Source organism: Bos javanicus, chromosome 11, assembly GCF_032452875.1.
Source record: "Bos javanicus breed banteng chromosome 11, ARS-OSU_banteng_1.0, whole genome shotgun sequence".
Taxonomy (NCBI): Eukaryota; Metazoa; Chordata; class Mammalia; order Artiodactyla; family Bovidae; genus Bos; species Bos javanicus.
Genome location: NC_083878.1, coordinates 52,754,726 through 52,767,087, shown reverse-complemented (window position 1 = coordinate 52,767,087; position 12,362 = coordinate 52,754,726).

Sequence of the window (12,362 nt, the reverse complement as noted above, 5' to 3'; positions counted from 1 at the left end):
GGATGCCCTTTAACCTGTAGTAAAAGGGAAATTCATAGCACTAAAATTCTATACATATTAGTGAAGAAACAACAAGAAAAAAACTCAAATCAGTGACCCCAAATGACCAGAACTTCAACTTTAATATCCTAGGGAAAAAGGAGAGTAAGTTAAATACAAAGTAAGAGAAGGAAAATAAATTACAAAGGTTAGAGTGGAAATCAATGAATAAAAACCAAAAACACAAAAAAGAAGAGTAAGAGAGCCTATAGTCTTTTATATGACCTTTGTAAAAATCAACAGAACTGATATGTTAGGCTGACTAATCAGAAAAGAGAAAAGACCCAGGAGCAAGAAAGAAAGAGGTGACATCACTACAAGAGCTCCCAAATATGAAATTTGTAATCAAACAATATTATATATAATTTCATGTTGATAAACTAAATAACTTAGAATGGACACAAATTTTAAAGGACACAAACTACCAAACTCACCTAATAAGAAATACATAACAAAATAGCCCATATATTTTACAAAACTTCAATTAAATATTTTCACAAGAAATATCCCATTCCCAATAGTTGTCTGGGTTAATTTTGCCAAATATTTAAATGATAAATATATATTCTATACAAACTCTTTCAGATTTTTTTTTTAAATAGGAGCCTGAACTCCCATTTTATTCTGAGTTTAACATTTACTTTACACTAAAACCAAAGATGTTATGGAAAAAGAAATCCCTATACTGCTCTCTCTCATGATCAGTGATGCAAAAATTCTGAATAACATTTAGCAAATGCAGTATGACAGTATATAAAATGAAAATAGCACCAAGACTAGGTGGACACCTTCCTAGAAAGGTAAACTTGGAATCGTAGCAAAGATAAAAACAATTCACCATATTTACAGACTATAAATAGGAGTAATAGAAGATCATCTAACTAGGTACAGAAAATTAATAAATATATGGTATTTATTTCAAAATTTTGATTTTAAACATATTTATAAGGCATTGCAAATACTGGAGTTGTAACAGTCATGTTACTCATCTTTTCTATTTTCTATCTCTAAATTAATTAATTTGGTATATTTCAAAGGTATTTTCCTGGTTTAGTTTCTTCTTACATTTTAAATTATGCTAAAAGTAGACTTTCAGATCTTTTATGATTAATTATAGTCTAATATGTAGATCAAAAATCCTTACAGGCATGTATAGCATTATTCTGAGACTTTTATCAGTCCCTGGTTAAATACAGATATAAAACAAGGGGAATAAAAGTTCCTGTAAAACATTAAAATATATACATGCAACCACATTTTTAAGATGTACTTCATTACATTGTTGTCAGAGTAATTCCTTTTATGAAAACATAATAATGATAGTTAAAATATTTTTGTTTCCTTAACTTAAATATTAAGCATTTGCAACCATCAATTTCTAAGATCATTTTTGATAACTTATTGGTAATAAAACTTAAAATGTGGGAATTTGTGCCAGTTCTGATAACATAAATACATTCCACAAACTAGACCAAGATAATTGGGAAATCATGCCAAATTTAATTCAAAGTTTAATTGTGTTACGTAAGGCTAAGTTGCATAGATTTCTGATTAATCTTTACCTTAGGATATACAGAGGGATACAATTTTCTGTTTTCTAGCTTTATGTGGTCAAATAAGTAGTATTAGACCCTCATTGGAAAAGACCCTGGTGCTGGGAAAGGCTGAAGGTGGGAGGAGAAGGGGACGACAGAGGATGAGATAATTGGATGGCATCACCGACTCAGTGAACATGAGTTTGAGTAAGCTCCGGGAGTTGGTAAGGGACAGGGAAGCCTGGCATGTTGCAGTCCATGGGGTCGCAAAGAGTTGGCTATAATTGAGCTACTGAACTGAACTGCAGTAATACTGTTCAACTGATTTTGAGTAAAGGTGTCATATGCCTTTTTAAACACATATACACATAATGATTGTCAAGTCTCAAGTCACCAGTTCTCTCTGTCCCAGCTGTGATGAAGCCTGAAGAATAGCACTGAGATCGTGACATCACAAGATTATATTTCAGGGAGAGAAGTGATCCCACACAGAACATATAACATGAGTGATCATTCAATTCTCTTCTTTATTGAGATTTTTTGATGCTGTTTGACATTATAGCATAACATGATCTATTAGTACAGATGCACTTTATGCAAATCAGTGTCAGTTCTGGGGGTTATTTTTGCTACTTTACCATGTACCTCAAATCCTGAAAACCACATTTTTCAGTGAATTCAGCCTTGCTATATAGGTAGCATCGTATTATTCTGTTGATTCAGTTTACTATTGTGACTTTAAATTTGCTCTCACTTGATTTATTTAAGGAACTAAATGACTTGGAAATTGCAACTACTATTTACAAGTAAAAAACACATGGCAATATTATTCTTATTCTAGGAGCATAATTGTACTCTCTTCCCCCAAATATGTCTTGATAAAACCTTTCCTTTCTAGCATAGCAAAAGCTCAAAACTTTCTAATTTTCACTTATTTTGTTACGTAAGAAAGACTTAACCTTACTAGATTGACTTGACATTTCAGTGGTTATATATAAGGTAAATGGGATCAGCTACGATTCCCTGGGTAATGTAATAATAGTAAAAACACCCCATCAGAGAGCTATTTGTTAAAGTATTAAATTAATCTGTAGATGATTACAACATATGCCCTTGGCACACACTTCTCTTGCCAAAAGATAACTCAAAAGAAAAAACTTGCCACATTCTTCTCAGGTTATAGAAGGGGTAATGTATACATTTCTCCAAACAAAACAAGCTTAGAATGAACTGGGCATCTAGCATCATTATGTTTAGTTCATTTGCTCAAGTTTCAAAGTTGAAACAGCCTGTGAATTCTACAACTCCACATGATTGGCTTATGAACTTTCTGTGATTTGTTCTAGTAAGGGCTTAGAATATAGTTCAGCTTTTCTCTCTGCTCTTACTAGGTTTGTAACTATAGTCAATTAATTTGAGTTCTTTAGACTTCAATTTCCTCATATATAAATTAGAGAAGGCAATGTTATTTTTCTTAAAATGAGCTTTGAGACTCAAGGGATAGTAATAGACATCACTCTGTAAAATAGAATATAAGTAGTATTGTTATTAGTCTTTTATACTATAATTAAAAAAAACTTCTATGAAAGGTTAAATAATTCATTTTCCCATAGGAACAATGAAAAGATACCTATTTACTGAAGGCTGGATATTTACTGAATACCATAAATTAGAGGGAGGCTTGGGCTTAACCAATCCCAAGTTGGTAAAGAATTTGCCTGCATTGCAGAAGACTTAGGTTTGATCCCTGGGTCAGGAAGTCCACCTGAGGAGGACATGGCAACCCAATCCAATATTCTTGCCTGGGGAATTTCACAGACAGAGGAGCCTTGGCAGGCTATAGTCCAAGGGGTCCCAAAGAGTTGGACATGAATGAGAGACTAATACTTTCACTTTCTTAGTTTATTTAATTAGATCATGATGACATCTCCAACAATTATTCTGCGGTATTTTTTCCTTACTTTTTTTTTTCTTCTTCTTTCTTCTTACCTTCCTTCCTTTTGTCCTTCTTTCCTTTATAGTTTACAAGAAGTTTTAGCTTTACAAAACTGAGAGAAATTTACAGATATTTTTCAAATATAACCTGTTTCCACACATAAATAATTTCCTGCATTATCAAAAACAATATCAACAGAGTGGTATTTTTTTATTTTTTTTACCAAGAATGAGTCTATATTGACATATAACTAGCAAAAATCCATAAATTACCTTAGATTCATACTTGATAGGCTTCTCTTGTGGCTCAGCTGGTAAAGAATCTGCTTGAAATGTGGGAGACTTGGGTTTGATCCCTGGGTTGGGAAGATCCCCTGGAGAAGGGAAAGGCTACCCACTCCAGTATTCTGGCCTGGAGAATTCCATGGAATGTATAGTCCATGGGGTCACAAAGAGTTGGACACAACTGAGTGACTTTCACTTTCATACTCGATATGCTACATTCTGTGACTTTTGACAAATGGATAATGACATACATATATTATTATTATACCTCTTAGGTATTTTCATTTTTCTTAAAATCTCCTGTGCTCTGCCTATTCATCTCTCCCCTCCCCCACCTTAGCAATCACTGATCTTTTTTATTTTTTACATATTTTTGCCCCTTCCAGAATATCTTTTGGTTGGAATCAGTATGCCGCCTTTTCAGATTGCTATTTCTTTCACCTAGTAATATACATTAAAGGTTTCTTCTTATATTTTCATGTCTTGGTAGTCCATTCTTTTTTTATCCATAAATACTACTATTCCTTTGTCTAGGTGCCCTACATTTTTGTGTTTTTTTGTTTGTTTGTTTGTTTGTTTTTAATTCATTCTCTTACTAAAGGACATCTTGATTACTTCCAAGTTTGGAAAATGTTTTGGGGATTTCAGAAGATAATTCTCTGAAACATGGAAAATAACTTATGAAGTACAAGTTTAATGACTACTACCAAAATGTGAGATGTATGGTGTTTGAAGTGTCCTAATAAGTCCAACAAACAAGAGTTCATTCTTGAAGTGTCAAATAATTTGATTTAATTGTTTTATATTCAGAAAGAATCAAAAGGTAAAAGAGAATCAAAAGGTAAAATCAAAAGAGATCTTTTCTCTACTGGAAAATTTTCAGTACATTTGTTGAACCTGAATGCTTAAAAGTAGCATACGGTTAGTTTTGGAATTCTGTTATTAGGCATTCTCTCTTACCTGACCTAAAGAATTTTAAATGCTTTCATATTCCTGGTAGCGCCAGGATCTAACTCACTTGCTTTTTTTTTTTTTTTTTAATGTTCTCTTTTAGAGTTCTCCCAGATAACATAGACTAATCTGAAATTCTGCATTAAGCAATGCTAAAAAATGATGGCATATTCCCTCAATATCATGATTCTTGCTTAGCACAATTATATCTTTCCCCCATAACAAAGTTCACACTCATATAGTTAATGGTCAAAATGTACAAACTAGAAAGAAAGGTGAAGATAGACTTGTGTCTAGGAGCAACATTAGCACTTGTCCCAAGAACTTTTTAGGTCAGTATTTTCATAGTGAGCAGTGATGAAGAATTTATGACTGGGAATCAAACTGACTGAAGTTTGAATGTAGGTTGAGACAAGCACTGAATTACTCTAAATTTTAGTTAATGAACTCATGCTAAAAGTAGAGTGGTTCTCATAGATTTATGATAAAAATTGTCATATGAAATATACAGAATGATTAGCAGATGTTAATGCACAAAGCAAAGTTTGCAATATGTTATAGATCATTATGACTATAACTTTATTAATTCTAATGTTGGCATATGTATACACAATTGTTTATTTTTCTATGTAGTACTAAAGCAACATCATTTATAATGTATCTGTGTGTTTGTGTGTGTGCTCATTTGTATTCAACTCTTTGCAACCTCATAGATTGTAGTCCACCAGGCTCCTCTGTCCATGGAATTTTCCAGGAAAGAATACTGGGGTGGGTTTCCATTTCATACTTCAGGGGATCTTCTAAAACCAGGGATCAAAACTTCATTGGCAGGCAGATTGTTTACCACTAGAGCCACCTGGGAAGTCCCATGTATTTATACAAAATGAAAATTTAAAAAGGATTTTTCATCTGTGGCTTCCTTCCTTTTATTTATTTACCATCCCACTTTGCTTGAAAAATGTTCTGGATCAGATATTGGCCTCTCACTCACCAGGATTGATGCATACAATTTTTACGCCTCATTCCTTCTGTTTTCTGTTAATGAAGCATTAAAATGCATCAGTGCTTGTGTATCCCATGTGACATATGCATGCTAAGTCACTTCAATCATGTCCAACTCTCTGCAACCCTGTGGACTATACCCCACCAAGCTCCTCTGTCCATCGGATTTCTCAGGCAAGAACACTGGAGTGGGTTGCCATTTCCTCCTCCAGGGAATCTGCCTGACCCAGGGTTTGAAACCATGCTTCTTTACGTTTCTTGCATTGGCAGGCAGGTTCTTTACCACTAGAGCCACCTGCAGAGTATTTACACATAAATCCTGACAGTTAACAGATGAGTTACCATTGTTCATGAATTTTCTCACAATTAATTTTAACTTGTCAGAAGAAGAAAAAATTGAAAATAATTAACCAGTTGACTTGCATATATAACAATTCAGTAACCACAATTACTATGCTTTAATTTAAAAAGGCATAATAATATTTTAAAACAATATATAGACACTTCCATTAAGAAAATCGCAAAGCTCCACTGAAGGTAATAACAGAAGACTTGATATGAATAGCAAGCCATATCTTATTCTGAGATAAGGAGCATTGATAGAATTAATGGCATTAAATCTTTCTAAATTAATCAACAAAATACCCAGTGTACGAGACAGCAAAAGAGACACTGATGTATAGAACAGTCTTATGGACTCTGTGGGAGAGGGAGAGGGTGGGAAGATTTGGGAAAATGACATTGAAACATGTAAAATATCATGTAAGAAACGAGTTGCCAGTCCAGGTTTGATGCACGATACTGGATGCTTGGGGCTAGTGCACTGGGACAACCCAGAGGGATGGTATGGGGAGGGAGGAGGGAGGAGGGTTCAGGATGGGGAACACATGTATACCTGTGGCGGATTCATTTTGATATTTGGTAAAACTAATACAATTATGTAAAGTTTAAAAATAAAATAAAATTTAAAAAATTAAAAAAATTAAAAATAAATAAATTTAAAAAATGAAAAAAACAAACAAACAAACAAACAAAAAAACATTTCAAGCAGTATTTCAAATGGTCATTATTCTTACCTCAGTTTTTCTGAATGTTGTTCCTGAGCAATAGGGTTAATATTAAAGTATACAAGAAAAGATAAAAAAGTACATTTTCTTACATATGTAAATCTATAACATGAGGCTTTATCATTTATGTGCTCTTACAAAAATGACATCACTTCATGACAAAGGTCCTTATAGTCAAAGTTATGGTTTTTCCAGTAGTCATGTATGGATCTGAGAGTCAGACCATAAAGAAGTCTGAGCACTGAAGGATGGATGCTTTCAAAGTGTGGTGCTGGAGAAAACTTTTGAAAGTCCCTTGGACAGCAAGAAGATTGAACCAGTCAATCTTAAAGGAAATCAATCCTGAATATTCATTGGAACACTGATGTTGAAGCTGAATCTTCAATATTTTGATCACTTGATAAGAAGATTGGAAAAAATCCTGATGCTGGGAAAGACTGAAGGCAAAAGGAGAAGAGGGTGGCAGACGATGAGATGATTAGAAAGCATCACTGAGTCAGTGGATATGAATTTGAGCAAACTCCAGGAGATAGTGAAGAACAGGATAGCCTGGAGTGCTGTAGTCCATAGGGTCACAAAAAGTTGGGCATGACTTATTGACTAAACAACAACAATAACATAAAAATGAACATTAATAATTTTGGTGGCTTAGATGTTAAAGAATATGCCTATAATGCAGAAGACCCTGGTTCGATCCCTGGGTCAGGAAGATCCTCTGGAGAAGGGAATGGCTACCCATTCCAGTGTTCTTGCCTGGAGAATTCCATGGGAAAAGGAGTCTTGTGAGCTACAGTCATGGGATTGCAAAGACTTCGACATGATAAGTGACTTTCACTTTCTCTTAATCAATAAAAATTAGTATAAATATTTGAGTACTCAAAACAAATATATATGTGAATTTAATAAACAGAATATACAGAAACTTCAGTCACTGGAAATGTTTCAAACTTGGAAAAATATTAATTGTTGGTCGAAATTTGGTAAGTGGAAACTATACTCTGTTACATATTAATTGATTATATATATTAACATAATTCAATATAATATATGCACAGTTTATAAAACCATATGAATCTACCTTATTCCTTAATAAAAGATTGATGTTCTAAATTTATAATTACATTTCTGAATTTCTGCTTTTTCTGTTTTAGAAAAAGCAGAAGTAAATTAAAAAAAAATAATATTGGTGAAGTTTTTCTGTATGTACCATAAAGTTGGAATTTTTGAATAAAGTGATTAATAAAACTGACAACTTGTTTATTTAAATTTTCAATGTGAAAACATGTCTTAAAGAATGTAGACTAACAAATAAAAGCTTTTTGATATAACTTATTTTTTTACAATATTAAAATAATGAATTAGCATCTTTAATATAAGAAGAGGATGCAAAAATTACTAAGAAAGTTAAGCCAAAAGTAAGTTGGGAAAAAACTTTGATCTAAGTATTACATATGTGAACTTAAAAAAAATATTCACTTATTATCAGGGGAATTTTAATAAAAACAAATATTTCTGAGTTAGAATATTTATTCTTCATTTGATTTTAGCCAAAAGGCTGAGAAGGAATTAGAATATTTATTCTTTATCTGAAATGAGAAAAATTCAAACAAAACAGGGAAATAAGAGAAGAGCTTAACAACAATACAAATAGCCCATTGTATGAAAAATTAACATCTTAATGAAAATCTTTCTAAGCTGTGTCTTAAGTGTGTGTGTATGTCTGTGTGTGAATTTACAGAAAGAGAGTAATATATGATAATTTCTAAACTGCTATTTTTTCAACTTATCCACGTCAATATACTTAGATAGAAATGAATTATAACTGCAGAGAGTTCCTTTAAATTCACATTTAAATATATATCTAAATCTTTATTTCACTTTGTTCTACTGTAGTGAAACTCCTCATGCATGCTTCTCTATATTTGCTTAATTATCGCTGCAAGATACATCCTTAGAAATGGAATGGTTACATCAAAATATATGAATGTCTAAAATTATGGTATAAACTGCTTTTACAAAGGGCTGTCTGACTGAGTTTATGTACAAATTTCTTTTTTTTTTTTTTTTCTGTTTTTCAGTTCTGTATTTTGATGGGTTTCCTTTCTTTTTTTTTTTTTATTTTTTTTCTAATTTTATTTTATTTTTAAACTTTACATAATTGTATTAGTTTTGCCAAATATCAAAATGAATCCGCCACAGGTATACATGTGTTCCCCATCTCGAACCCTCCTCCCTCCCCATACCATCATGCTGACAATGGTGGTAGTGATCTTTATAATCATTGATCTGATATAAAAGGACTTGGAAAATTTCTAGAGGAAAGGGAGGAAAACATCCCGAGGAGGATGACATCCAGGAAACAATCAATAATATTTAGCAACACGTCTTTATTTCCATTTTTTAACTTAGTATTCACCTTCCTGAACATTTCCCATTACCTATAAGAGACAGTGATAATAAATGAACCATACCTGGTTACAGTTTTTTCCTTCTTTCAGCTACATTCTTTACTCTGCATTTATGCTACGTCACTTCAGTTGTGTTTGACTTCAGTCATGTCCGACTCTTTGCTACCCGAAGGACTGTTCCTGCTCCAAAGGAATCTCACATGGAGAAAAGTCACTTCAGTGTTTCAAAGTAAGTTGGAGAGTTGCATAAAATAAAACTCTATAGTTAGCCTTGTGCAGCTTATTATTTGTAGGACTGGCAAAACACCAACGCTGAGCAATGGTAACTGGTAATGATAAATGGGATTGAGAATAACTTTCAGATGTTATTCATTGCAACTACCATGATTAAATTTATATATTAGTAGTTGAATTTCAAGGCTTCTTTTGTCAACTCTATGCTCTTGGGTTATCCCTGTGGTCACTGAGATAAACATGTAACCTTCATTGGTGTTCATCTCCAAATGTTTTAGAGAGAAAACAAAGTTTATTTTGACTACCTTTCTGGGTACAGAGCACTGCTGATGCAGATGTTACCACCAAGTTATTAGATTTTAGTTTATAACTATAAGCAATGAGCAAAGGTAATTACTATGTATTCAGCACTGCACTGTGAAAAAATTGTCTTTCTAAAGAATACTTGAATGTTGCTTTGACGTTTGATCAGGGAAAGCAAACTGTTTGGGGTATTTCACAAGTCTAGTGTAATTTATTATTTTCTTCATATTCATTAAGAGGATTTATCATATCTAGATTGAAGAGGTTGTTAACATCTTCCTGTTTCTTTCCGTCTCATCAAAATTTGAAGCAGCCAGTTGACAATCTGTCTTTTATCCTCCCAAGATATAATGTATTCTCAAACAAGACATTTTCTTCAAAGATTTATCATCTACATAATACTAAACAACTAAAACCTGAGTAGAGTTATAAAAGAGTATATTATTCGAATTTTTGCATTTAATACTCGGGCTTCCCTGATAGATCAATTGGCAAAGAATCTGCCTGAAATGCAGGAAACCCCAGTTCAATTCCTGGGTTGGGAAGATCCCCTGGAAAAGAGATAGGCTAACCACTCCAGTATTCTTGGGCTTCCCTTTTGGCTCAGCTGGTAAAAAATCTGCCCACAATGTGGGAAACCTGGGTTCAGTCCCTGGGTTGGGAAGATCCCCTGGAAAAGGGAAAGGTTATCCATTCCAGTATACTGGCCTGAAGAATTCTGGGTTGCAAAGACTTGGACAAAACTGAGCGACTTTCACTTCACTACAAATAATTTAACAAAGACTCTGCTATAATACAATATGCATAATTTTATTTTCCAATATTATTTATAATATTATGAATATATTTGGTTCAAATATTTTGTTTTTAAAATATATAGCTATGAGTCCATTGATATTCATAGTTGCTGTTATTTATTCATTATTTATTATAACAGTAATAATAATCCACTTTATATTAAATTATTCTATTTAATTGAAGAATTATTAATTACTGTAGCACTTTATTTGTATGATAACATACGAATTTTATTTTATATTGGATTCTAATTAATTTAAATATCTTAATATAAATGACACAAATCACAAACATATGACAAAAATAAGTTTTTTTACTCTTGTATTTGGAATGCTTACTTTATTTGAAAATGAACACTCAGATATTATCACTTTCAACATGTACACCCATGGCTGATTCATGTCAATGCATGGCAAAAAGGACTACAGTATTGTAAAGTGCTTAGCCTCCAATTAAAATAAATTAATTTAAAAAAGACAGTCTTATTGCCATTAATGATTATAACAACTAGATATGATCATACCTTTGTGTGTGTTACATTTTGCTGATAAAGGTCCATAGAGTCCGTGAAAAGTAGAAGTGTTGGTCGCTCAGTCATGTTTGGCTCTTTGTGACCATGGGCTGTAGGCCCACCAAGCTCCGTGGAATTCTCCAGACAAGAGTACTGGAGTGGGTAGCCATTCCCTTCTCCAGGAGATCTTCCTGACCTAGGGATGAAACTCAGGTCTCCTTCACTGCAGGCAGATTCTTAACTATTTCAACCCCAAGGAGCCCCACAATCATCCCTAGCCTATCCCATAATCTTTGTTCAGACACATGGTTAGTAATGTCAGAAGTGACAGAAATTAGATCTTTACGAGCTGAAGTCAAAGAAAAGAATTATGCAAAAATGTGAGGCCAATATCTAAAGTTGCTTTAAATATACATTGCTTCAGAAAATAGTCTTACCTACACAAACTTTTCAGGGCTCAGAAGATCATTTATTAATGAAGAAATTCCACAGTGAAAGACATATTTCCCACCAGGCATATATTATTCTATTTCTTCAAATACATTTGGCAATAAAGTTGCATCAACATCTATGAGAAATAATTGGAATATTTTTTAATGAGTGTATCTCATTGTAGCTTTCGTTTGCATTACTCTAATAATCAGTGATACTTAACATATTTTCATGTGCCTCTTGGCCATCTGTATGTCATTTTTTCAAGAACTGTCTATTTAGGTCTTCTGCCCATTTGTTGATTGGGTTGTTTGTTTTGATGCTAAGTGTCTTGAGTTGTTTGTAAATTTTGTAGGATAATCCCTTGTCCATCACTTCATTTGCAAATATTTTCTCCCACTGTGTGAATTTTCTTTTCACTTTATTTTTCTCCTTTGCTGTGCAAAAGCTTTTGAGTTTAAATAGATCCCATTTGCTTATTTTTGTTTTTCTTTGCATTATTGCGGGATACTGATATAATGAGATATTATATCACACAAGCCAGAATGGCTATTATCAAAATATTCATAAACAATAAATACTAGAGAGGGTGTGGAGTGAAGGGAGCCTTCCTACATTCTTGGTGGGAATGTAAATTGGTCCAGCCATTATGGATAACACTGTGGAGGTTCCTTAAAAAACTAAAAATCAAACTACAATATGACCCTCTAATCTCATTCCTGGACATATATTTGGAGGAAGGGATGATCCAAAAGGATACACCCACCCCAATGTTCATTGCAACACTGTTTACAATAGCCAGGACATGAAAGCAACCTAAATGTCTATCAACATTATATATATATATATATATATATATATA